Raw genomic sequence first — 27,722 nt, 5'->3', positions numbered from 1 at the left:
TACTTGCGGCTGACTATTGGATTTCTATTATTGGCTTTTGTGAGGTTATTACTGCCGTTTTTAAGGACCAGACCTTTTAAAGCCTGGTCTTTTGTTTTGGAACTGTACTACAATACATGGAATTCAGGTTCAAGTAATATATTAAGCACCTTAAAAGGGGGGGGGGGGTTCTTTAGTTCACTTTATACAATGTATGTTAGGTTGATCTTTTGTATAGAAACAAATGTACACCTATGCCTGTGACGTGCTTTGTTAAAAATTGTTTCTTGAGAAATATTCTGGCACTGTTTCATTATGGTCTATGGCTTATCTGTTCTTTGTTAAGCAATCAATATGGCAGCTACTGTACATATCATTTTTATTAAAGCAAATATGCTGAGATATAAAGCTGGTTCGGTCCTAACCAAGTGCTGAGCGACGGGATCAGTGTCTAATTTGGGCAAACACGTAGGTGGTCAAATTGGACAAGATCCAACTAAGCGTCTGAATAAATTTCTGGCAAAACTGGGGCTTGTATGTGTGAATATTAGAGGATTTGCAACATCAATCATTTTGGTCCTATATGCTATGATATTGCTGTGTGTGTCTGCTTGGATAATGGCATACATATAACCATGTTTTATTAAATATTGAAAATAGACCTCACTCACCCTCAGGTATAGTTTCCCTTTAAATTTACTAATCAAAATGGGGAACTACGCTTGCGTGCAACAGTTCTAAAATCAATTACAATTCTATAATTAATTTTGAAATGGATCTCTTTTGTGAGCTCCCCATATTGTCTTGCAATCTACCCATGTAGTCATCCAAAGTATTCAAGTTGGCAGCAGTTCAAGACTTCAAGTTTACAGGATTCACAATTCACAGATGTTCAGGACTATCAAGCTGTCTGTGGGTTGAGAATGTCAAGTTTTAAATAGCATTCTGACCACTCTGGCACATACACAGCAGTGTCAAAGAATTTCCACATGGCACTTTCTGCAAGACATAAATGATACACAGTATCCCAGTATGTCTCATATGTATAGTATTTATACTGATGTTACCATCATAAAGGTACATTGTAGGTACGTAGACACTGGGTCATTGCTTATGCTACGGGATGCATCTCTAGCGTTGCTTAGAAACCCTAATTCTATTTTGTCTTCTCAGAATCCACTTTAAATTAGAACCTGATTCATATTTCCTTCATTCCCCAAAACCACAAAACCCATATCTGCTTACAGCACAGTGTTTGGGTGGGAGTCTCTGTAGGAACCAAGCTAGAGGGAAGCACATAGCAAGCAGCTACTGTTGCTCCTTGTAGCTCTTGGTAAATAAAGCTATATCCAGAAAAGTGCACAGTGTCAGACTTGAACAGCATTGACAAACAGCATGTAAGTGTCACTTTTGTCCTTCAGGTAATAAATATAAAAAGACTTATTTTTTTAATTTATGCCATTAGATTTTTTTTATTCTTGATGTCATTGCTTACAATTATTTATTTTCTTTCATTTCAGGTAAAAACTTTTTTGGGAAATGGTTTTATGTCCACATGGAAAAATATCATGATTTCACCCTAAAAAGACTTCAGGAAAGACCGTTGCAACCTCCACAATGCACAGATGATCTTAGGGAGACACACACAGTTTATTTCATGTGGAGGAATTCCCCTGCATTTTGGTTCCTTCACTGAAACCCTTACCACAACAGACAGTTGGTGTGTATTAAAGGACACAACAAAAATTCCCCTGATGGTTGTTGTGATATATTATAGGTTTCTGAATCACTTGAGCCCCAAATAAAATTCACAAAGACTCAGCAGTACAGGAAGAATAGTCATACAGTGCAAACTGCTTAACGGTTGCAGAACCCAGAGCTTCTGAAATTAAACTCATACGTCACCCATGCATTGGCCAATAACCGGTCAGCTCAGTTACACTACAACAAACTCCTCAGCAGGAAATCTGCCGTGTTTGCAAGACTGATTCAGGCACCAAACAAAACAAATAAATAAATGAAGGTGTCCAGTTGGCACAAATCAATTTTCTCTGTCACTAGAAGGATTTCATTGGCTGGTCCCTTGAGAAGTCCCGCCTATTGACAAGTGTCAAAAAGTTTATCACTTCTAGCAGTTGCCACTATAGTTTAGGTCTTCATACTTTATATCTACATGTACATCTCTACTAGATATTTATTTCTCTATTTATACCAAAAGAAGCTGAAGGAAATGGATATTGAATCATCACCCTGTACAACTTTGTCCTACTGTGCTGATCCACACATATCACGGTGAGTGCTGTCCCACTTAATTCATGTTTGCAATACAGTTCATTTCTTACAACCCTAGTTTAGCAATTTTGCTGTATTCACAGCTTTCTGAAAATGAATAAACTCAAAAGTGTTTTTACCAACCAGGCTGCATGTACTATGCATGGTTTGTAGTATTAAAACTGCGAATTGCTGTGTAAAGTTAATCACTTTTTAGATTAGTCTGTAAATAAACGCTGGATATTTTACCAGAAAATCTGAATTGATGATTAAATAAAATACAAGTTTTCCCATTGCAGAAGCTGTTGTGAGTGTTTTTAAATAGATACAGTGTTTGTTCTTTTAAATGAAATTCAGTTAGAAACTCAGACTAACATTCAGAAATAATAGATAGATAGATAGATAGATAAATAGATTTATAAAGAATACAATGCATAAGAACTGAACAATTATTTCGGGGTAAAGTACTCTCTCTATTATTTCAATATCAAAAAATGAAATATTATGTATAAGTGAGTTTCATTTATGCAACATTCATGTCCTTCTTTGTATCATTTCTACTAAGTTAAACAGTACAATAGTAAGTTTCGTTTAAATACTGGCCTGTCTGCTATTATTTTTCTATGCCTACCTCTAAATGTTAAACAGAATCTATGTGAGTCATTAATAAGGCAGAATATATCATGTCACCCCTGTCTGGGCATCCTTGTGTGTTTTTTCATTCATTGTAGACTGTAATAGCATCTCTAAAACAATATACATCCCAGGTTAACAATAGCAGGTAGGAGTGACAGAGATAAGGGATGACTGTTTTATTGAAACTGCTGACTCAAGGTGTTTGTACATCCACAAAGGCACATAATGGAAATAAACTCATAAGGTTTACCATTTAAAATCACCAATCTCTACTGTAACACTTATCTTTATACATCATACAGGCATGATAAGATTAATGGGATAAAAAGGACATTATACACATTTTCAACATTAAACTTCATTACAATCATGAAATAATCGTATCATAGTTCTCATGTAGAGATGGTTCAAATTATATATATTTTGAAATATTTACTGTACTTGTAATATTGGCCATGACTTGTATCATACAGCATGTAAAATGTGTATATATACAAGCATGAACAGAAAATAATTTGACAGACCAAACTGAGAAATTATTGAGTTTATGTTGAGATTTAATTTGGGTACAAAGTATTCACAGCAAATCTCAAAAATAATACTTTATGTATTTTCTTTATTGAAGCCTGTATGTTAAAATAGATTTTAGTTTGAACTTTTCAAACTCTATGAGCCATTCCACACACACACACAAAGCACATTTATTTGTTTAAACATGCAAATATAACATATATAATACACACTAGATAAAACAGGTATACATCCCCGCATTAAGACGCCAGCGCGTCTGACAATGCAATGCGATATTTGAACTTGAACGTACTTGGAAAAGTAGGATTTTGATGCTTGCTATGCCAGATTATACAAATGTGCATTAAATAAGCGCATTATTTCATTCACAAGTTTATCACACATATTTATAACACTAAAACTTAGGCTAAATAAATTAAAAAAGAATTGCCAAAGACTTGTTTGTAATAACAGGAGACACATTCAAAACGTTTCCATAATATAGATTAAGGGCCTGATTCATTAAGGAACTTAGACAAGAAATTTCTTACTTAAGTCTCCTGGACAAAACCATGTTAAAGTTCAAGGAGTGAAAATTAGTTTTCTGTTTTGCGCATAAGTTAAATACTGACTGTTTTTTTTCATGTAGCACACAAATATCAACTTTGAATTTCAGTGTACAAATAAGCTATCAAGTATTTGTGTGCTACATGAAAAAACAGTCAGTATTTAATTTATGTGCAAAATAGAAATAGAAAAACTAATTTTCCCCCCTTGCACTTTAACATGGTTTTCTTGCCTAAGTTCCTTAATGAATCAGGCCCTAAATCATTAGTGGTATTATTGCAATGCATGAATATCAAAGAGATTGAATACAGGATGAAAGGATTATGATTAAAAAGGACATATAATTATTAGCGTTCATTTTTGGAAGTAATAGCAAGAATATATATATATATATATATATATATATATATATATATATATATATATATATATATAGTACATAGTCACATCTGCGCTGGATTTCAGTGACTGGATTCTGAATTCTACATTATTTTGTCTAATTTTTCAGATGGCCAATAAAAACATATACACAAAGACTACTATGTAGCATGCTTATCCTTTATCATGTCTAATAGTTTTCTTGCTTCTAGATGATAGTATATTGCTCACATGAATTGTTATTGGGTTCATGAATGAACAGGTACTGGGAGACAGGGCACAGTTTCTCATATGTTAAACTCTTATATTTTTTATAGTTAGATGTCTGGAGTTAGTAACGGTGATTGTGGTAGGGAACCATTGCTTGTTAGGTCAGTTTGGGCTTTTTAATGCCAAGCCAGGTTAAATCTACCAGTTATGGTATCCTGATAAAATGGATGTATCTGCCTACACACCTAAGCAAGTACTATGAAAGAGGCTGAATATGAATAAAACATGGGTTTACAGGTTGTAGTGAAAAAGAACCATGTGTTTTAGAACTGTCCATAGCAGTGGATTTGATTTAGCCAATGAGAATATAACAGTGCATAAAGTGACTTACATTTGTGATGTGTCAAAGTCTACACAAAGATAATATTCACATAGTTGGAAAACCCCAAAATAGTAGTAATTGTAACAATAATAGTAACATTTCCTTACAGTTCCTGTTATCAAATACTAGTAAAAAGCCTAGAAATCTGTGTCCCCTACAAACATATATTACATATATTTTTAGATTATCCAACAGTAATTGAACATTCATCGCATGTTATATGTAACAATATCCAAGTGTATCTGTTTTCCAGTTTAGCCCAGCAATTAGTTAGTCCTTTGCTCTTTCTTCCTGGCACTGAAGATGTAGTGTTGTTGTGGCTTATTAACGACAAAGGATTAATATTAAATGGGTTGACAAGGGTTTCTCACTGACCTCTCCTCGGTTACTGTGTGAAAAATGTACATCTGTAAGTTTGTTATCATCAAAGGAGAACTCTGGGAATTGTTTTTTGGAAAATACTTTTTCTACTATCTGGAACACCATTCCTAAAATATACTAAATTGCATTTAAAATTGACCTATGTATTTCTCCACATAGCCCCTGGTATTCACCTCTTCATAAAATTGTTTAGCAGTGTTCTTCACAGTGACTGTAGGAAGAGGTACTGTAATAATACTATCTAAGAATGGAATCTTTCATTGTGTTTAATGCCCTCAATTTTTTGATGTTAGAATCTGTTTCATAATTTGTATGTACTATTCTTACATTATGTATATTGATGCTACCTGGGGGTGTCTTTTAAACTTACTAAACTTGGTACGAAAAATATTTTTTTTTCTTTGAATTTGTTTTCATTTTATTTATTTTTTACAAAAAAAAAGGAGATGTAGTGAATTAAATTGCATAAAAAAAAGTCAGACATACGTAGCCTTTGTGTAGTCTTAGCAGAAATGAGAATTCTGCCGATGTCATAGTAAATAAGCAGTTGTCCGGTTTTAGTTTGGAATTAGTGGATATTTCATCAGAAAATTCACAGCACAAAAAAGTCTACATGGGTGGCATATTTTTGTTTGCTATAGTGAATTTATATATGCTTTTCATCTGGAGAACATTTGGAGAAAAGTGATAGCAAATACCATATATGCATATATCGTGTGTAAAAATGTCAAATAACTCTTGATAGAGGACAGGTTGCACCCTATCAGGATAACCTCCAAACCAATTATTTGCTCCCCCCTTAATATTGTACCATTAAACAGCATATCTGTCCAATACCATGTTTCACTGTCCTGTGCCACTAAATGTCACTCCTTGCGATAAAATTGAATGTTTAATTTATGGCTCCTATGAATTATCTATATGTAACATCTTTAAATGTGTAATGTACATTGTCCTCACAGTGTGTTATACATGCAGTATGCCTGCTACTGCACAATGTAGGTGACATTGTCATTGGGCCCTATGTTCCCTGCGGATCCTACACAATGGGTGTCTAAATATCTGACCCTCAGTAACTAAGGCGATGTATAGCAAAGAAACGAGTATTCTGTTTAAACTTTTTACAGTTAGTGAATTATTCTTTTTTTGTTTGTACACTACACATCATTTGTGCTGTTTTATGGTAGACTGCTTTCTTTAGTTTGCGCTCACACTTTAAGCTCCTAATTTTTATTCTGATGCAACCATCTTTAAACAGACATCTTGGATTTTTCAACAACCACATATAATGTTTCATATCTACTTTTTTAGGAATAAATGCATATATTTCAAGTATAAATTCACACATTGTAACCAAGTGTTATAGGGTTCGGAGTCACGTGTGTCATTGTGCATATGTAGGTAAAAACAGTTTAGAGTGTAACTCATCAAATACTAATACTAGGATAACAATGTATAACCCTATAGACATGCCATTTGTTTTGTGTAATAGAAAAATCACAAATGTACAATTCAGCAGTCTTATGTATCTAATTACCTGTCCCTTTTATGGCAGACTGTTCTGAAAAGAGGTATACCTACTATGGGATAGATATAAAAGAAGAATTTACATTTTAAATAAACAGCTGTATAAGAAGTTCCACCAAAGAATCACTAAGGATCCTTTACAAGCCTCAAAAGTTAGTTTTGAAAAAAACAAAACTTGTGGCACTAAACATGAGGATGTCAATTAGGTGCCATGCCAGCTTGGTAATTACATATATATGAAACAATATATGGAGGAGTCTATTTATGATTAGAAGTTGCAGCGATAAGCCTTATTTTTTTAGCACTGCAGCATGAAAAAAATCAGTTATAGCCACAATTTAACAACAAATTTTTGCCAAACCAGTTGAGCAATATTCAGCACCACTGGCAATACTGGTCTGGCACGGTAAGAGTTAACTAACTGCTCCGCCAGGCTAGACTTTGCAGATGTGCATATGCGTGAGTTGGTTTGTGCTGTACAACCCAGTTTTGTGCTTTCAGTTCTTCTAATGTGGAAATTTTTTTACTTTATTTATTTAAAAAAATATTTTTAAAATATTCAGGGATTAAAAAACTGCTTTATTCTGAGATTGCGAAAGCAGAATAGGTAATGCAGTGCTACAAGTACTGCTACTATATGCTTCACCCTTTGATGAATCTACCCCAGAATACCTGTCTATTATAATTTCCCACAACAAATGTGTATGTTGTAAAAAAAAATGTTTTTGCATTATTCATTACTGTAAAGATCATATAACACTGCAATCATACAATATGGGTGTACATACTTCCCAATGTGCAAGGTTACAAAGCTGGGATGGTGGGACAGAGCCCTGAAACCAGCACTGTTGAGCTTACATTGCATGATATGATTGTATGAAGCTATGAGGGATTTTCAATAGATCATGGAGTATTTAAAGGGCCTAACCATTGATAAAGCACAACATTCACTGAAGTCTCACACAGCTTGGCTGAACCATTTCCCTGTTTATTGGCAGTTGTCAGGATGGCTTAAAGAGTTTCAGCGATGGTTACAGCAGACATTTCCAGTAAAGCATCACAATTCTCCCACAACCCTACGTCTAGCTAAACAGTAGTCCCCTCACTACTAGCTGGCCATTAACTGGAATCGGCGGCTCCGCCCACAAATACAAACACTGCTTTTATCCTCCACCCCAGCACTACAAACCAACAACAAATCAATTACACCCATGTGGAATACCTGTGTGTATAAGTGCTAAATGAGAAAAACAGGGAAAACGTATCCCTGCCTGCAGCCTGTTCCTGCAGTCTTGATGGGTTTTTTCCTGTTTCCCTGTAGGAGAGGTGGGACAAATACTCCTCTTTGCCACACCATCTATTTTGTTATTTTCACTTTGTATTTGCCTAATGTAAGGTTTGAATTATTTGCATACAAATATTTTATTTTTAAAAGAAGTTCTAAGTTTTTATGACAGTACTAGTTAATCTACTTGTAAAACTCTCTGTTCACTGCAGTAGCCATTATTTTTTTCCATTCCCCATAATCCCTTTATCTCCTTCCAGAGCACTTCTGTCAATTTTATAAAGGTGTGATAAGCCGTCACAATACAATAGCTTTGAGGAAGAGCCTTGTGACAAAGGATACTATATATGTGATGTTATTGGGGGAAGGGTATGACATCAGTGTGGGTGTGGACTTGCTAGAATGGACAGAAACTATGACAGGAGAAAAAAATGTAGCAGACAACACCCCAAGTTTGCACATAGCCATCACAGATCGATAATCTAAAACCATGTCTAGAATATTCATTTCCCTGTGCTGGACAAAATTAAGGTAATAAGGAATTTTAGGTTATAGTCCCTTTACATTAATATGCAGTACACTGTACTGTTTATTTTAAGGCCCTTACTTTTAAGGTCCTCTCTCTTGACCATCTTCAGTTGGCATCCTCCTTATTATACTATCTAATTCCCTGCTTCTCAACTGCCTCTGGACCTGGCTCTCCCCCTTTTACCCTGGTCTCCTGGACTCACCTGATTACTCCCTGGACTCCTGGTCTCACCTGATTTCTCCCCTGGACTCTTGGTCTCACCTGATTTCTCCCCTGGACTCCTGGATTCACCTGATTTTTTCCCCTGGACTCACCTGATTTCTCCCCTTGACTCCTGGACTCACCTGATTTCTCTCCTGGACTCAACTTGACTGACCTGTACTCCTGCTCCTTTGCCTGCTTACTGCGAACACTCACCTTCTGGACTCTCTTGTATCTGTGTACACTCACCAGAAGTCACCTGTAACCATGATCTCTCACCATTTGTTGTTGAGCATTCATTCTTCTCTGCCTGCCTTTGTACTCTCTATTGCATTATCTATTTGCTATTCCCTGCTTATTATTTTTATATTTTTATTTTTATATTTTTATTTTTATTTAGGCTTTGTTAATCTTCATTTAGTTTCAGCGGAGTGTGATCATCTCCCATACCCATCCTCTCCCCCATCCCACTCCCCGGCCACAACTTCCACCCTCCCCCATGCTTCAGCAACCCTGCCAATCTAATCCACATCTCCTAACTCCCCCCCCTTCTCCTATGCGCTCTGGAACTCCAGATTCATCCGTAACAAACTGCACTCTATCCATGATCTCTTAATTTCCAACTCTCTTAATCTTCTTGCTATCACTAAAACCTGGCTCTCCTCTACTGACACTGCATTTCCTTCCGCTCTCTCCCATGAAGGCCTCTCCATCACCCACTCCACCAGACCGGATGACCATCCAGGAAGTGGTGTGGGCCTACTCCTATCCCCTAACTGTTCATTTCAGGTTATTCCCACTGTGCTTTCACTCTCTTTCTCCTCCTTTGAAGTCCATTCTATCCATCCGTGTCTACTGCACCTCTGGCCCCACTTCCCTTTTTCTTAAAAATTTTGCAGCCCGGATTCCCCGTGACCTTTTCTCTGACCTCCCCTCCATCATACTAGTTCATTTTAACATTCCTATTGAAGCTCCAATGGGGCAGGGACTGATGTGAATGAATTCTCTGTACAGTGCTGCAGCATTAGTGGTGCTATAGAAATAAATAGATGATGATGATGATGATTCTGCCTCTATTAAACTTCACGTCCTTTCTTCCTCTTTTGGTCTCACTCAGTGCAACACTTCCCTTACCCACTGTCTTGGTCACTCCCTTGACCTTGTTTTCTCTCATCAATGTGATGTTTCTGACTTCTCTAACTCTCCCTTCCCACTCTCTGACCACCATTTCCTCTCCTTTACTCTGTCTTCCTCCCCACCTAAATCTACCCTTACTAGGCGCAATCTTAATGCTCTTGACCCTACTTAATTTTCCTTCTCTCTCGAAACTCTCCTCTCCCCTCTTCCCACCGTGGCATGCCCTGACCAGGTGACCTCCTTCTATAACCACTCCCTTAGCACCACCCTGGATGCGGTCCCCCCCCGCCTCTTCTGTTTGTCGCCACCACTTGATACCCCAACCCTGGCACTCCAAATTCACCCGCTTCCCTCAGGAGTGCACTCGTGCTACTGAGCACCTCTGGAGTAAATTTCGCTAGCTGGCCTACTTCCTTCACTTAAAATGTATCCTCTCCTACAGCTCCACCCTCACCCTCGCCAAATAATCTTACTTTAAGTCCCTCATTTCTTCTCAGTCCTCTAATCCCCGCTGCCTCTTTGCCACATTCAACACTCTCCTCTTCCCTCCCCCATCCCACTCTCCCTCTCTGCCACTGACTTTGCCTCCTTTTTCTCCTCCAAGATTGAGGCTACCAGACTTGACATCTCCTCCTTTGTTCTTTCTACTGTCACCCTCATTGCTCCACCTTCCTCTAACAACCAACTCTGGTCCTCCTTCTGCCCTACCTCAGGTGACAAAATCTACTCATTCATTCTTTCCTCTGTCCCATCTACCTGCCATCTGGAACCCATCCCCTCTCACCTCTTTTGCTCCCCCTTCATCACTGCCTGCTCCTATCTTGCTCACCTTTTCAATCTGTCACTCTCCACTGGCATTGTCCCCTCTTCCTTTAAACATGCCCTTATCTCTCCTACTCTCAAAAAAAACAATCTTGACCCCACCTCTCTCGCTAACTACGGTCCCATCTCACTTCTCCCCTTTGCCCATAAATTACTTGCAAGGTTAGTCTGCAACTGCCTCACTAGGTACCTCTCTGACAACTCCTTCCTGGACCCTCTCCAATACGGCTTTCGACTCCTCCACTCCACTGACCTGGCCAAAGTTACTAACGACCTTCTCTCAGCTAAATCTAATGGTCACTTCTCCCTGCTCATCCTCCTGTACCTCTCCATAGCCTTCATCACCATTGATCACTCCCTACTGTTGCACACCATTTGCTCTCACAGCCTCTCTGGCTCTGTCCATGCTTAGTTCTCCTCCTACCTCGCCAACCGCTCCTTCTCTGTATCCATTTCTGATTTCCCCCCCCTTCCACCGTCCCTGTAGGAATTCCTCAGGGCTCGGTTCTTGACCCTTTTCGCAGTACACAACCTCCCAGGGTGATCTCTTACCTCTTTCGGTCTCAAATATCATCTCTATGATGATGACATTCAACTATACATCACTTCTCCTGATCTCCCCCCCTCTCATGTATCTGACTGCCTTTCCGCCATCTCCTCTTGGATGTCCTCACGCTTTCTCAAAATTAACATTGCAAAAACCAAGCTCATTGTCTTCCCTTCTTCCATCTTGATCTCTTTATCTCTGTTAACAACACCACCATATATTCCATTTCCCAACTCCACTGCCTGGACATCACCCTTGACCCTTCCCTCTGTCTTGCCCCCCACATTCAATCTCTAGCCCAATCCTGTCGCTTCCAACTCCGCAAAACATTGTCCGCATTCGGCCCTTCTTTTCTTAGGGTTCCATGAAAACCATCATCCATGCACTCATTATTTCCCCCCTTGATTACTTTAACCTTATCCTCACCGGCCTCCCCCTCTCCCGTCTCGCCCCCCTCAGTTCTATATTAAACGTGGCTGCAAGACTCATCTTACTCTCCCGCTGCTTCTCTTCTGCCTCTCCTCTCTGCCTTGCCTTACACTGGCTCCCCTTCCCCTACAGAATCCTTTTCAAACTGCTTACCATCACCTACAAGGTCCTCTCCCACTCCACTGCCCCATACATCTCCAATCTCTTCTCCACTCATACTCCATACCGTTCCCTGCGTTTGGCCAATGACAGTCACCTCTCCTCCACTCTGATCACTTCATCCCACTCCAGAATCCAAGATTTCCCCCAGGCTGCCCCCCTCCACTGAATGACCACCCACGCTCCATCCAACTGTCCTCTAATTTGTGCACCTTCAAACGGGAACTTAAAACGTATCTGTTCCTCAAAGCCTACCACCCACACACCTAACCTTTTCTCCATGCCTGATCTCCTCACCTCTCTTCCCCTGTCCCGTTACTCGCTCCTCTTGCGATTATCCTCTCTGACTCCTCTTTATGCCTCCTGTCTGTTTGTCCTTCTTTTAGGATGTAAGCTCTTACGACCAGCGCCATCTTCCCTCCTGTCTCTCTAGCTTTTCTTCTCCTCCAACTTCACTGTGCTAGTTATGTTTGGAGCTATTGAAGTACTGGTATTTTTATTCACTGTTCTGTACTGTTTTACCCGGTATGTTCCACTGTCTGTTTTCTGTACAGCGCTGTGAAAGTCTTGTGGCACGCTATAAATAAAGTTTATTAATAATAATAAAAATGTGGTAGTAGTACCTGCTTTCATTGTTTTACACAAGGAGTTTTGTAAACATTAATTACATAATTCAGCCCAGGTTACTGCAACTGGAAAATAAGTTGAACAAATGGATAAAGACGTTGTCTCATCTGTAAAAGGAACACCTGGTTTGTATGATACATCCTGTCAAATGAGATAAGGATACTCCCATAATATGTGAAAGGCTTGGTTCAAACGATATAGTTAACGCGAGAGAGTAAACATTCTATTACCTGTGAGGAAAATTTACCATTGGCTGAATCTAATATAATGTATAATGTGGACTGAAGACAAAAAATTCCCCTCAAAAGAACAAGCAATAGCAGCAACTTTCACACATAAAAATAACATTTTAAAAGCTGTGTGAAATATAACAAAATTGAAGCTGTATAGCTAGTGTGAGCATCAAAGGCCAATGTGCAGTACCAATCACTACTGTCAGAAACAGTGCTTGTAGCTAGACTAGAGTTGCATGTTCAGATGCATTACAGTTTACAAATTTCTCTGGTGAGAAAATACTTTGATTAGTAGCTAGGAAAACAGTGACACTACTGATACACAGGAGAACACAGTACAAACTACCCATAAACTACATACCACCTGTATTAAGAAATTTGACCTTATGATATACTGTGATGGTAGATTTTGCTAATAATGTATGCCTACAATGGTGGATGTTACTATGATGTAATAAGTACTCCAGTTGATGAAGCTGAGCAGCACAGTAAAATAACAGCTTCAAATAAAATAAAAGTAGTCTCTAGTCAGCAGTCTAGTCTGCAGCCTAGGGCGCATGGCTTTTGGGGGCAGTGAGCCGTGAGGTCCTACCTTTTTTTTGCACAGAAGGGCCCGGGTGCGGCCATTTTTGTCACCGAGGGGGTGTCTGCTGATGCAGTGCTGAATTGAGAGGGGATCGAATGCCACCACCCTGTGTACACGTCTGGGTTGCCCATAAACCCCCTTCCCCAGCACTTGAATGAAACCGTTTTTCTCAGAGATGTCTTCACCAATGGCTTGGAAGGGGAGGAGCCGCTTGCATCACATGAGCTATGTGGAGTCTGGGCTGCACTGAGTTCAATGTCATTTCCTCACTGCCTGGCGTATCACCTTCACAGTGTGTCTTTGAGGTGGTGACTGCAACAAGAAGGAGAATGAGTATGAGGAGTGGGTGTGCATTTAGCTTTATTCTGAAGAGAAAGAAGCAAAATGGAGCAGATCATAGTTAAAGACGTATAAAATTAGTAAGAATGCACTAAAAGTTGCACTTACGAAATTGAAAAAAATTAGTAGCATATCACAATCAATATATAAAATAGTAATCCATTTAAGTCAAAGAAGTTTTTAATTTATTTGTTGAATCTGAACGTAAACATTGGTGAAAGGGGGAGAAGAAAGACAGATTTTAAATTTAGGATGTTTATATTTGCCTACTGTGTATTAGCCTGGATTGGTAGATGAGGAGGCGCAATGAACGTGTTAGCCTAGGGCGGCCTGAACCCTTAATCAGAAATCTAGAAATTGATGTCTCTTAATTGCATAATTTAACATTTTTTCCCAAACCACAACTCTAGTTGTGGGATTATACTAGACAAGCATTCAGATGTCAATACTCATTTTCCTCTCTACTGTCAGACAACATCTAGTAGCACATTACAAGTTGTCAATTTGTTTGCAGTTCTAGGCAGCTGATAACACATTTTTATTATATTACCTCAAGCTATATTTACTGCATGATGGAGTGTCATTCAGCAGACATTTAAATCAGGTGCAGCATGAAAGTATTTTTTATCACCCAATGTAATCCTATACCTTAACACCAGTTAGGTTTTTCTTCCACTAATACCAATATATCCATGGGCAATTTTAATATTATGACTTATTTTAACATAACACACTAAACAATATTGTGTATAGTGTTTTAGGAGAAACATGATATTTTTATTTTGCCTTAAAAGTATTTACAAAAATATAACTGCCATGAGAGAAGGGAAATAAGGTCCATTTTTAATGCTGGGAACGCCATTATGTCAAACACATTGGGGTCTATTATTTATCAATATGCAATGGTACTCATTACATTTTGCTGCAAATCGAAGAGATACATAATGCAGTACCGCTGCAATTTATTATGCCCGGCCAAGTCCCCCCTTCTATGCAAACAGTTTTACTGTTCACCAGTAGCCCAACGCTTGCTTTTTCAGTAATTAATTCCTTCATTGAAATTTCAATGATCCCAACAGTGCTCAACAGCCAATAAAATTTGAGAGAAATGCTACCTTTACTTTATCTTTTTGCTTTTTTCAAGTAGCTGGTGAATTACAGAAATACAGACTTCATTTGTTTGGTTGTCAGAATAGCTCTGTCTACTCAAGAAGCCATTTAAAAATAGCTCAGTGCAATCTAATATACTTCTTAGGCAGCCTATCTCACTGACTTGGGCAGAGTAGAAAAATCACCCTGACTACTTTGTTTTATACATAAAAACACAACACATAGGGCTTGAGTCATTAAGGAAAGTAAGGCAAAAAAAGGAGTAATTGTTCTCCGGGACAAACCATGTTACAATGCAAGGGGTGTATATTAGTTTATTATTTTGCACATAAGTTAAATACTGGCTGTTTTTCATCTAGCACACAAATACTTGATAGCTTTAATTTTACACTGACATTTAAAGTTGATCTAGTACATGCTCTACACCAACTATAAATCTTTCCCCATATTTTAAATTTACCTCCCCCTCCAATGCAACATGGTTTTGCCCAGGTGCAAAGATACTCCTTTTTTATGCTCTGCTCTCCTTAATGACTCATGCTCATAATGTTCTTTGATGTTAATGCATCCAGCATACTACCTTCTACCTCATGACAGCGCGTGGGATATGAAATAATGATGGTGATTATTCCGACAAGACTTACCCCGCCGTCTTCACACCGAACGGCTCCTTCCCAATCAGGCACCAGGACAACTGATGTGACAACCGACTACAAGGCATCGCGACGAATGAAGAAGCCGGTGAGACTCGATGACGTCACTGGCGACCGTGATGCTGTTATCAGTGCTGTTAAGGGGGTAATGTAAGTATGCAGGCATGGACAATACACAACGCTTTGCAAAGTACATTGTCCATTGTTACATTACCCCATTAACAGCACCGACAACAGCGTTGCGGTCGCCAGTGACTTCATCAAGTTTCGCCTGGTCGGGAAGGAGCTGTTCGGTGTGAAGACGTCGGGGTAAGTCTTGTCGGGGTAGTCAGCATCGATATGCTGACTACCACCGATGACAGCAACCAGTCAGTAAACACTGAGATTGTAGTCATTGTATGCAATCTAGTTATCACTTTAAAACACATGAATACATATGAGTTACATGAGTATTTAATCTTGTCACAAATTTTTAATCACTTATAATAGTAATTTACTAAGGTTTTTGGGGCCTATATATAAACCTCCAAAGAGGTTTTAATCCCTCAAAAACTGCAGATTGCTGCATTTGCAAATTTTGAGGCTCTTTATATCAGACATATCTGCTGTGGTCCCAGCCTCTTCAATTGCAAATCCAGTCCCCATAGATGTCTATTTATCAAGATCTGAAATTCGAACCTTGACTCTGGTAGCTAACGCCATCTGAAGTTGATCGTAGCTATTATAACTAGAGATGCTCAGGCTCGGTTCCCCGAGAACCGAACACACCCGAACTTAGCAGTTCAGAATACCGAGCCAAGCCAGCTTGGTACTTTCGCACGCCCTCGGAATTGAAAACGAGGCCAAACGTCTTTGTTATGTTGTCGGATCTCGTGAGCTTTGGATTCTATAAGTACCGCCTTTCACGGTGATCCAGCACCAGTTCACAGAGGGACACAGAAGGGGTAGCACAGTTCTTGGCAGTCTGTAGTGCAGTTGGGCCACGTCATAGGTAGAAAAGAAAGAGGAGGGGTTAGCAGTGTTCTTAAAAACCTCCAGTGACATTCAGGAGAGCTCCATAGCTAATTGTCATTGCTGAAATAGAAACAATAGGTCTGGCAGACTTGGTCTTCTAAATCTGCAGTCTTTGTTTGAAAGTGTATGAAAATAATATTGTGACCTGTGAGGTGGTCAAAATTGACTGCAAAGTACTTGAAATTAGTGTTATAGATATCAATAATAATGTAAGGGGGAAATGCAAAAATATGTGATTTTAGAAAAAAAATAAAAATAGGGATTTTAGAGAAAAAATAGGGATCCAAAACCAAAACACGTAAGGGCGGTTTTGCCAAAACTAAAACCAAAACAACAAAGTTAATCCAGATCCAAAACCAAAACCAAAACCAGAACACGGGGGTCAGTGAACATCTCTAATTATAACCTATGGGGAGAGCATCGCAGGAGAGGAATCTTTGGATCTCTCCCTGGCAGACTTCATGCGCTCCCCATCGCAAATTCAGAACCTGCCAGGAAAGTGATCACAATCACTTTACTTCAGATTATTCGCTGGGACAGCCTGCTAATCAAATTTAATAAATTGCCATTCATTTGCTATCATTGCGATGTCAGCCTTCAATGAACTAAAATAAAATTGCAAAATAATTTTATATGAGATACACATTTCCAACGCTCAAAAATGCACTTCTCTGAAAATGCCTGATCTCCATTTCTCAGCAAGAGCTTTTCATTAAAAAGTAAAAAAACAAAGTTTAAGAACAAAATGTAAACAGCCTAACCTGTTTTATTCACTTTACATCTTGCTGAAGAGAGTGTTAGGCTGGATGATCAATATTCATATATAAATAATCACTGTGCACTGTCATCCGGAGAATACTAAGTACTGGTATAATGGAGACAGAGGGAAATAAACGTAAACCTTAAAATCTAAATTTTGCTGAGTAATTTCTGTTACTAATAATAGTACATTGTGGGGGGACTTCCCTCATCATAAGGCTTTACATTACCCGGAGAGGAACCTCCACCAAATTATTATTATTAGTAAGGGAAGTTATTTAGCAAAATGTACTTTTAAAAAGTAAAACCCCTTTAAAATGTAAGACTGTAAATCTAAATATATGACAGTATAAAGGGATGCAATTATCATATGTCTAGTGTCTCCTGCTGTCTCTCAGCCATCTCATCCTGGATGTCCCAGCGCTTCCTTAAACTCAATATTTCCAAGACTGACCTAATAATCTTTCCCCTTCCAAGGCTCCCTCACCTCCCACCCTCTCATTTTCTGTTAATGACATTACCCTGGTTTTTGCCCCTCAAGTCCGATGCCTAGGGGTCATCCTCGATTCCCCCCTCTCCTTTAAACCTCACATTCTGTCACTCTCAAAATCCCGGTACTTCCAGCAATGAAATATATCCAAGATACGGCCCTTTCTCACCTCGGAAGCTACTAAAACACTTATTCACTCCCTTCTAATCACTCGCCTTGATTACTGTAATATCCTCCTTTCTGGCCTACCTGACTCCTATATTGCCCCTCCTAAGTCTATCCTCAATGCTGCTGCCTGCCTTATTTTTCTTTTCCACCACTCTCGCTCTGCCATCCCTTTCTGCCAGTCACTACATTGGCTCCCCCGTGGCCTACAGAATTAAATTTAAACTCCTCACCATCAAAGTTCCAAAGTTCTCAATCCCCCCCTTACATCTCCAACCTCATCTTTGCCCACACTCCTTGCGAGCCCCTCCGCTCTTACAATGACCGCCGCCTCACTACTTCACTGATTACCTCTTCCCTTGCCCTCCTCAAGGAATTTGCACGGGCTGCTCCCCAGTTGTGGAACAATCTTCCATGCCCTAACAGGCTAGCCTCTACTCTCAAAGACTTCACGAGTGCCCTTATGAGACCTATATGGAAATCAGCCAAGGTGACCTCATTCAGTGGCGATGTACCTTTTCTTACAATAGACAAAGTTAGTTGTGCGGACTAAATCTGCCATTTTTCTGGTCAAAGTTCAAGGATTCTCACCAGCTAATAGTAGTTTATTTATCATTTCTAAAGAATTGACAAGGTTATCCACTTGTTTTTACACAACTGGTGTCAATGAACAATATCACTATAACTCAGCAGTGTTGTTCCACTCTTATAGAACTGCTGTATCAAATCTCTCGCAGCTTGTTCAAGTCAGGATATAAATCACGTCAGCCAGACAGCAGATTTAAAATAGTAGTTTAAGTGAAAGCTGTGATAACAAAGGTTATGGATACTGGTTTACATTTAATAATTTGTCTTTGCACATTTTTAGTTTATTTATGGAAATTTTTGGCCTATTTGGCTTACGGCTTAGGACTTAAATAAAACAACAATAATTGACACTAACAAAGCAGGGGAAGGCTATGAAAATTCTAAAATATATGTAAAAAAAACAAACAAATTCTTAGAGCAGAGGTGGTCAAATGGTCTATCACGATCCACCAGTAGATCTTTGTCAGTTGTTTGGTCCCTGTTGTTTGTGGCTTCCACATGGGTGTGCTTTGGATCAACGAGGATAGACAAACATTCTTGCAACTCCACCTCTGTAAATTAGTAAGATATTTCCCCCAGGATCTTGCACCACAAAAATAAATTTTTTGGAGTCCTAGATTCCATGCTGATCCTGTGGAGTCTGTTAGAGAGAGCCTTAAACAGCATTTGTGCCTCTCCAGAATTTGGGCTAGTTCCCATCACCGGACCACCAGTTCAAGCACGGCTGGCAACCTGGATGGGACCCATGGTAATACAGTGACCAGCAAACTCCAGCCACTTAGCCCAAATACTTCCTTTTTTTGTTCAGAGTCCAACCACTGGTGGTATATATAATATGGATAATATGGACCGGAACTCCAAGTTCACCTGTGCAGTTAGAGTTCCGCACCCCTCACCAGTTGCCTAGTCACAGGCTCTTATTAAACAACCAATGAGGGGAAAACCTTCCCGGCCTATACATGGCCACATCATCAATTGTCCTCCAGCCAATATAGCATGTATACACCTCAGGCACATTGGAAACGCTGGTTTTATGTCATGTGCCTATGCCAGCGATCCTAGGCCAATTAGCCTATTATCACTTCTCCATCATCTGGACTCACTTTGCATACCACCCACCAGAAGCCTTATGTTCCCAAAAGCAGATCCATGAATGCTGCATTCTACTACAGCAGCTCAGTTATCAGGTTTCCGACCTCTACCTACCTGTTCCCAGGAAGGATATTGCTAGCAGGTGAGTCCCATAGTGTGGGAATTGCTTCAGCATTGTGTCTGTACCATCAACCCTGGACCCTACCTAACTGGGTCTGTTATTACTGCTCAAAATACTGAGCATCCTCAAAGGCCAGTCCTATTGTGTTTTTGGTTTTATGATTAGTACCCTTACTGAAGTAGAGTGCATCTAAAAAACTAAAAACTGATCACTTTCATGAAGAATGGGAACATTACTTATTTTGTTTATGGCATTTAGAGACAAATGCATATGTTTGTTGTGCCATGCAAGTTGTTGCTACACCTGAAGAAGGGGAATTTAGAGAAGCATTTTTCAAGCCTACATAAGAAATACAATTGTGACTTTCCACCTAAAAGTGAAATAAGGAAGATCAAAGTGAAATCCTGACTTTCCTGTTGCAAATATTTTATTGAAGCATAAGAAACATTTTTAAGACAAAGATATGATGAAGCAAACATTCTTTGATGCAGAAAATGTTTTATTTGCTAAATTAAAGAATGAAGCAGAAAGCACACAAGCAATTAAAGGCATCCCTCTATCTCACCAAACTATAACAAGACCAGAGGAGGGAATGGGTGATGACTTGCAGAACAATGTGAAAATATACATTGTTAACTGTTATTTTGCAGTCCAATGATTCCACTGATATAGTGCATACTTCTCAATTGATCATGTTCATTAGAATGCTATTCCTGATATGACTTAAAAGGAGGAAATTTTAACCATGATCCATACAAAAGGAAAACTATAGGTGAAGACATTTATCTTTTTTTTTAGTTTTGCTAAGGAAAGAAGCCTTCCTCCTCAGAAACTGGTATGTATTGTTACCAGCAAGGCCATGGTTTCTAAAAACTATGGGTTTCTTGCACTCTGCCCAAAAAAAAAAAATCTTTCTGATTTCACCACAACCTGTTGTGTTATACATCAGCATGCACTGTGTGCTAAAGTTTTAAACAAGACAGATTTTGTGGACATTACTGCCAAGATAATTAAAACAGTCAGTGCAAGGAGTTTATGAAGACAACTTTTACAAACTCAACTGGAGGAAAATGAGGCAGCTGTTGTACAATGATGTCAGGTAGCTTAATCGGGGGCAGTTCTTAGAAAGATTCCAGTCCTTGTTGCCTGAAATAACCTGGAGGAAGAACATCTCAGCTGCATGATACATCAGGGTTGATAGTTAGCATTTTGACAGACTTAATAGCTCCTTGCAATGCATTCAACCTTGAACTTCAGCGGAATAATAAAATCATTTACCCAACTAGTTATTTTCTTAAATGCTTTCAAATCAAAAGTGCATTTTCTAAAATTGCAGCTCGGAAAGGGTAGTTTGTGGAACTTCCCTAATATAGACATAGTTGTAGAAATATATGATGAAAGTAGCTGCCCCTTTATTATATCATTCAGTACTGAAATAAAAATGATGTCACAAGAACTAGAGAGGAGATTTCAGAATATCAAGCAGCTTGAGACAATCTTAGTTTTCATGTCATTTCCATGAGGAATTCCTATGAGCCAAAATTGGGCCAGATGAAACGCATTGGACAAGGAGGTGTTGTGGGGGAGTTATACTATTTTTCATCAGATAAGCTTTCATTATTTCTCACATTGGTATGGTGCCAATATGCACATGATTTATTATATTTATTCACTTTGATTTGGATTTGGAAATGTACTGCACTAGAAGACACCTTTCTAATTTTTGCATTTTCTCTTGCACCCCATTTTTTGTTCTTTACATTAATTAGCAGAGTGAAGGTCTCTTCTGCGCAGGACAGGCTCAGTGTATGCATACGCCAGAGCGCACATGCTCAGAAGGGACTAGAGCTATATGTGCCGCCCCTGTATATGTATGTACAAAGACCATGCAGACTCGGGTCTCCAACTCACTACCCACATTGCAAGACATTAACCCTCAATATACTGTAAGGGAGCTTGAATACCTCCACTGTACAGACAGACAAGAAGCCACTCTACTTGCCCCAAGGATCCTGAGTGACTGGAACCACTTATTTAAGCAGTGGAGCAGATCTGAAAATGCAGAAGACATGTCACTATGTCCATATGTAGTATGTGAGCAGTGTGTGTATTATCAGAATAGTGATTTAGAAATTTTAGAAAAAAACAGCAACATTATATGCAAGTACACTACTTTGTGGGTGCAGCAATATGCCACATTGCTATTCAGTATATATGAAGCAAATTGCACACTGTGGGCCTGAGTCATTAAGGAGAGCAAAGCATAAAAAAGGAGTAACTTTGCAACTGGGCAAAACCATGTCGCACTGGAGGGGGATGTAAATATAAAATGTGGAGACAGATTTATCATTGGGATAGGGCATGTCCTAAATCAACTATAAATTTCAGTGTAATAATAAAGCTATCAAGTGTTTGTGTGCTAAATGAAAGAACAGCAAATATTTAACTTTTGTGCAAAATAATAGCTACTTTGCACCCCTTGCATGGATTGCCCCTGAGAACATTTACTCCTTTTTTTGCCTTACTTTCCTTAATGACTCAGGCCCAGTATGTTCACATTACTCACATATCTCTTTTTATTCTGATATGGTTTTCAACCATGTCTGGATCTGGATGTGGGGGAGAGGGGGAATTGAACTTTAAGTATGTTGATTTTTTTATGTTATATTTGTTATAAAAGGAAAGGGCTTACTATTGTGTGACCTTTATTGATTTTTGCAGTTGGAAAAACATTACAAACAAATCACAGATGTGTACTTTAGAAAAGGTCAGACACATCGCTAGGTACAAAAATATACATTTTAATTTTTTTTACTTTTGTTTATCCTGATAGTACTTTTATTCAGATTTGTTTTACTTTTTTATCCTGAAAGTATGTTTGTTCAGGCTGCGGGGACTTCATTAGAGGTGGAAGTCAGAAGTTGAATAGCAGTTTTTTTTATATTGAGGACACTTTATTTTAACCTTGACATACACATAATGTGTCATACACATACAGAAAGCATTAGTGTTATACAATTTTTCTAAATTGAAATGATATGTTCTGGAGTTACTATCAAGTCAAGATGTGGGCCCCAGCCAGTGACGCTCACCAAATGGCTACACGGATAATTATTTTATGTTTTTTAATTTTTATGAGATTTGGTATTAGTTGATGAACAGTGGGAATACTTATGAATGTGACATAAAGAAAATCAATACTTGTTAATTATATGAACATGTATTATATGGATATGCACAAAGGAGCTACTCTCATATGAACTCAACCCACCGTCTTTCCAGGAATTTGGTTAACCGCTTTATCCAGTACCCGTAAAATAAAGTACTAGAAAAACTGTAGTAGAGAACAATTATTTCACATTGTAAAATTCTGATAATGGAATTATCAAAAAACTCTTGACTTGATTTGTTAAATAGTCTTGTAACAGTTGTTCATATTGTATTTTTTAGTTGTTTATATCTGATTTTACTTTTTATGCTTTCCACATGCGTGAACGTTTTCTTTCATTCTAACATATTGGGTTGCCAGAGGTTAACGTGATGGTTACCTTTTATATGTCCCCCAGCGTGATGTCAAGACAAGTTAACTTGTGTGATATTCATTTCTTCTTGTGAATATATATGTATGTCATACAAAAACCTTTGTTAACCTCCTTGAACAATTACTTTATTATGGATTCTAAAACACTATAATAAAAGTTCAAAAAATAACTTTATATCAGCCTGCAATGCTGCTGCTTCTTTATGTTATTGGGATACTTCTGTACTAGGCAGTGGTGCCTTTGATAATAGAAGCACTCGCGCTGTTTTGTTTCTGGACAGTTGTAAGGCTACATATACTTTTAATGTGAGGTAATTCAGGTAGTTCAGCCTCTTCTTTATTCCGTTGTGGCAGATAAACGGAGAGGAGACAGAACCGCACATAGAAATTAATAATCTCTATTGAAAGACACTGGACATCCAAATGTGTGGGTGCCTGTGCATTGATTGGCAGGAGGATTTTGAATTTCTCCGGTTGGCAAACTTTGGGCCTATTTCATTAAGGAAAGTAATGCAAAGAAATTAGTAACTTTGCCCCTTGGCACAACTATGTTACATTGGCAGGGCCCGATTAAGGGTTCCAGCCGCCCTAGGCTATTACCGCCGCAGCGCCCCCCAATATAAGTGTATAGGAATACTCCTGAATATGTATATTCAGGAGAATTCACCAGCATTCAAAATTAGACAGATTGTGCATTCTCTCTTACCTGTTCTTTCTCTTCTCTCTTCCCTGTTCTTGCAGCTTTGTACTCTTCTAGCTGGCTTCTGGAAAGTCGGGGTCCTGTTTTGAAAATATGCAGCAATTGTATTATAATGCTAAATGTTAACAAAGCCTGAATGATTAGGCTCCAAAACACAACAGTCCATTATGGATATATAAAACTACCCCATAGCACAGGCATATGTAGGCAATAAGATATATGAAAATTGTTGTCAAAGAGCTATAATCAAATATAAACCTCTATCAGCCCCATCTGACTAAAATTTTGCATTCTAATGACCCTAGAACCACAGAGACCATCCTCATAACCGTCACACAATACAAAGATTATGTCCCCCCAAAGCTGCTCTATTTTTTTAAATAGTCCCCTCAACCATTTCATCAGCCCCGTTCAGCCTCTTCAACTGACCCCATTAGCATTGTCAACTGCCCCCTTTAGCCTCTTCACCTGCCCCTTTAGAATTATCTGCCCCCATTAGCATTGTTACCTGCCCCCATTAGGCTCTTTAGCCATTAGCATTGCTATCTGCCCCTATTATCATTGTTACTTGCCCCATTAGCTTCTTCACCTGCCCCTTTAGAATTATCTGCCCCATTAGCATTGTTACCTGCCCCCATTAGCCTCTTCTCCTGCCCCCATTAGCATTGTTATCTGCCCCCATTAGCATTGTTACCTGCTCCCCATTAGCCTCTTCTCCTGCCCCCTTTAGCCTCTTTAGCCATTAGCATTGCTATCTGCCCCTATTATCATTGTTACTTGTCCCATTAGCTTCTTCACCTGCCCCTTTAGAATTAGCTGCCCCCATTAGCATTGTTAGCTGCCCCCATTAGCCTCTTTACTTGCCCCTTTAGCTTTGTTACCAGCCCCTCCGCCCCCAGACATTAGGACTTACCTGTTGTTCCTGGGCAGCAGTCTTCTCTCCAGCGCTATACATGACAGGCAGTCTGGCAGCGATCGCTGCTAGCTGCCTGTCAGTGCGGCTGCGGGCGCTTCTTACTGTGGTCACGTGAGATGTTGAAGTCCTGATCTCATGTGACCACAGTAAGAAGCTCCCGCGGCCGCGCTGACAGGCAGCTAGCAGCGATCGCTGCCAGACTGCCTGTCATCTAGTAGTCGGGCCGCCCCCTTTAGACAAGCGGCGGTCCTGGTGATTCAGGACCAACGCTGCCTAAGTAAAAAAAAAAAATTAAAGGGAAAAAAAATTAACCTCGGGGACGCTGCGCCCCTCAGACTCCAGCGCTCCAGGCTGCAGCCTGATCAGCCTATTGGTTGATCAGGCCCTGTACATTGGAGGTGGAGCTAAATTTAAAATGTGATGGCAGGTTTATAGTTGTGATAGGACATGTCCTAGATCAACTTTAAACTTCAGGGTAAAAATAAAGCTATCAAGTATTTGTGTGCTACATGAAAAAGCATCCAGTATTTAACTTATGTGCAAAATAATAAACTAATATGCACCCCTTGAATTGTAACATGGTTTTATCCAGGAGAAAACATACACATTTTTTTGTTTTACTTTCCTTAGTGACTCAGGCCCCTTGTGTCAAAGCAGTATATTGGATAGCTGCCACAGCAGTGAGATTATGGGTACACTTCTTTAGTTCTCTAGTGAGGGACTTCTAGATGGATTACATATTAAAGAAAATATAAGAGGACATCTGCTTCTGTGTTGTGTGAAGGATTGAAAATTGTTTTCAAGATTATATTTCCCTTTTCTTTATACGCTGATGCTTTCAGTTGAGTTGGAAAATATGTGACTTATAAAAATGACGTGAGAAAAGATTTATTTGAGAAAACTCACATTCTTTCTCCTATATTTTTGTACTACTAATCACTTCACTTATAGTTGTCCTTGTGTAGGTGAATCTCTGCCTACAACTGAAATGCACTAAGTGAATCCCTACGGATGTTTGAAGTGTCTTGGTTAATCCATGATAAAAGGTGAGATCAGCAAAGTGCACAATGACTTCTTGGCTGGAGGCACCAATACATAGAGCTTTGAATTTAATTGCAGCTGTAAACAGTTGGGTGTAACCGGGATGTAATTAGGGACAGGAAAACTGATATGTAGCATTTGAAGCAAATATGTTTTAGAAAGATCATAATGTGTAGTGGCACTTGATCAGTGGTCTGGTTTGGGAAACTAACTCAATTATATTACAAAACTATATTACAAGTTAAGCTCACCTGAAAGATCCTCATCACTGAAATAGTTGTCTGCTATTGTCTACTGTTGGGTAATACTTGTAAAGGTAATATGTATCTGCAATTGTGAGGTTTGTACACTCATACCGGGAAATGTATCCCATGCTGAACTGTATTACGATACTTGCACCAAGTCCTGCCCCTTTTAGAATTGTACAGATGGCCCAAGAGTGTACAATACTAGTCTGATATTAATACAAGGTACAAATATCTGTTATCAAAATAAGTGTTGTAAATAAAGTATTGCATGCACTATGGAGCATGTCCTGTTTTTGTTTTATTACAGATTTTTACCCGTGTAGATCGGGTAATATGCAGACCTATTATTACTGTTTTTAGTGCTTAATTGGTAAGACACCATCTGAAACGTCAAACAATTCCAATCAGGAATATTAACACTATTGGTGTTTTTATATGCACAATCACCGCGTTATTTTAAACAATCATTTTCATTCCTTATCACAAGGAACGAAAGATCATGAATATTTATGAAAATTGTTGCTTCAGAAAAGCAATCACGAAAAACTACTGTGCCTGCGAACACAGAAGGGTACCTATATCCTCTGTTTCTTCACTCCCAAAGAGATTTGTGATGTAGATCAGTATTTAAACTAGAGTGTGCGCAAGCTCCGTCCGAAAACCTCGTACATGCGCGCAAACATCCCTGTAGACAAACGGGAGGAGATGCAGCGTATGACATGTGCTGTGCAGCTCTGCTGAAAACTCACTTACACAATAGGAAATGGCAAATTGAGCTGGCATAAATTAAGGAGAACAAGCTCTTAAAAATCTATGATTTTCGGAACTTGTTAAATTGCTCAAAGTAGCAATCCCCATATTAACCTATGGGAACTGCTTTCGTCTTCGAAGATACTGGGAGAGTGGGACAGCAGCAGATATACCCTAGTTATAAATTGATACAATCCTTCAAAATGTGGAGTTTAAAGAAAAAGGAGATATACAAATAGGCCCCCATGTGCTTTTACAATTTATGCAATACTAAGAGCCAACATCAGTAGTCATGGGCCTCCAATTCTCTTGCTCATTTGTGTTCAGAAGTGAATATGTGAGGTCACCAAATTACCAAATAGTTTGACAGCAAAATTACATTTTGAAATGTGTTCCCTCTGAGACCTGGGTGTGGGATAATTGTTTCTGCCTTAGGCAGGTACAAAAGTATTGACTTATTCTAAGTTCGAATTGAACTAGTGTTGCATATAATGTGTTTTTGTTGGCATTGTAAGACAATTAATTTTCATCTTACTTTACCTGTGTAAGTTTTTATATTTTTATTGTTTCAATTCACCTGTAGCGTTATTTAGACTACATCCCTGGCTTGAGCCTAGAGCTATATATATTTATCAAACTTATTGGTAAAAAGTAAACAGCATTTTTGTTCAGTTGTCTTTAAAGGGCATGTAAAGTCACTAATAGACACTCTTATTTATGCAAATGCAGAATAAATGACATGAAATAACTGGTGTGTTTATATTCATCTGAGTATGTTCACCATGCTGTTTTTCACTTA

General features: G+C 38.8%; 1 long non-coding RNA gene across 1 annotated transcript in view; it reads left to right on the top strand.

The window, feature by feature from the left end:
* Positions 1–2,120: 2,120 nt before the first annotated feature.
* Positions 2,121–27,722, top strand: part of LOC142143989 (uncharacterized) — a 40,922-nt gene continuing 15,320 nt past the window's right edge. The window contains exon 1 of the long non-coding RNA XR_012689622.1: positions 2,121–2,271. This is a non-coding gene — a long non-coding RNA (uncharacterized LOC142143989). The remainder of the gene's footprint in view (positions 2,272–27,722) is intronic.

Source organism: Mixophyes fleayi, chromosome 3 (genome assembly GCF_038048845.1).
Source record: "Mixophyes fleayi isolate aMixFle1 chromosome 3, aMixFle1.hap1, whole genome shotgun sequence".
Classification (NCBI taxonomy): domain Eukaryota; kingdom Metazoa; phylum Chordata; class Amphibia; order Anura; family Limnodynastidae; genus Mixophyes; species Mixophyes fleayi.
This window is presented reverse-complemented; position numbering and strand designations above follow the sequence as displayed.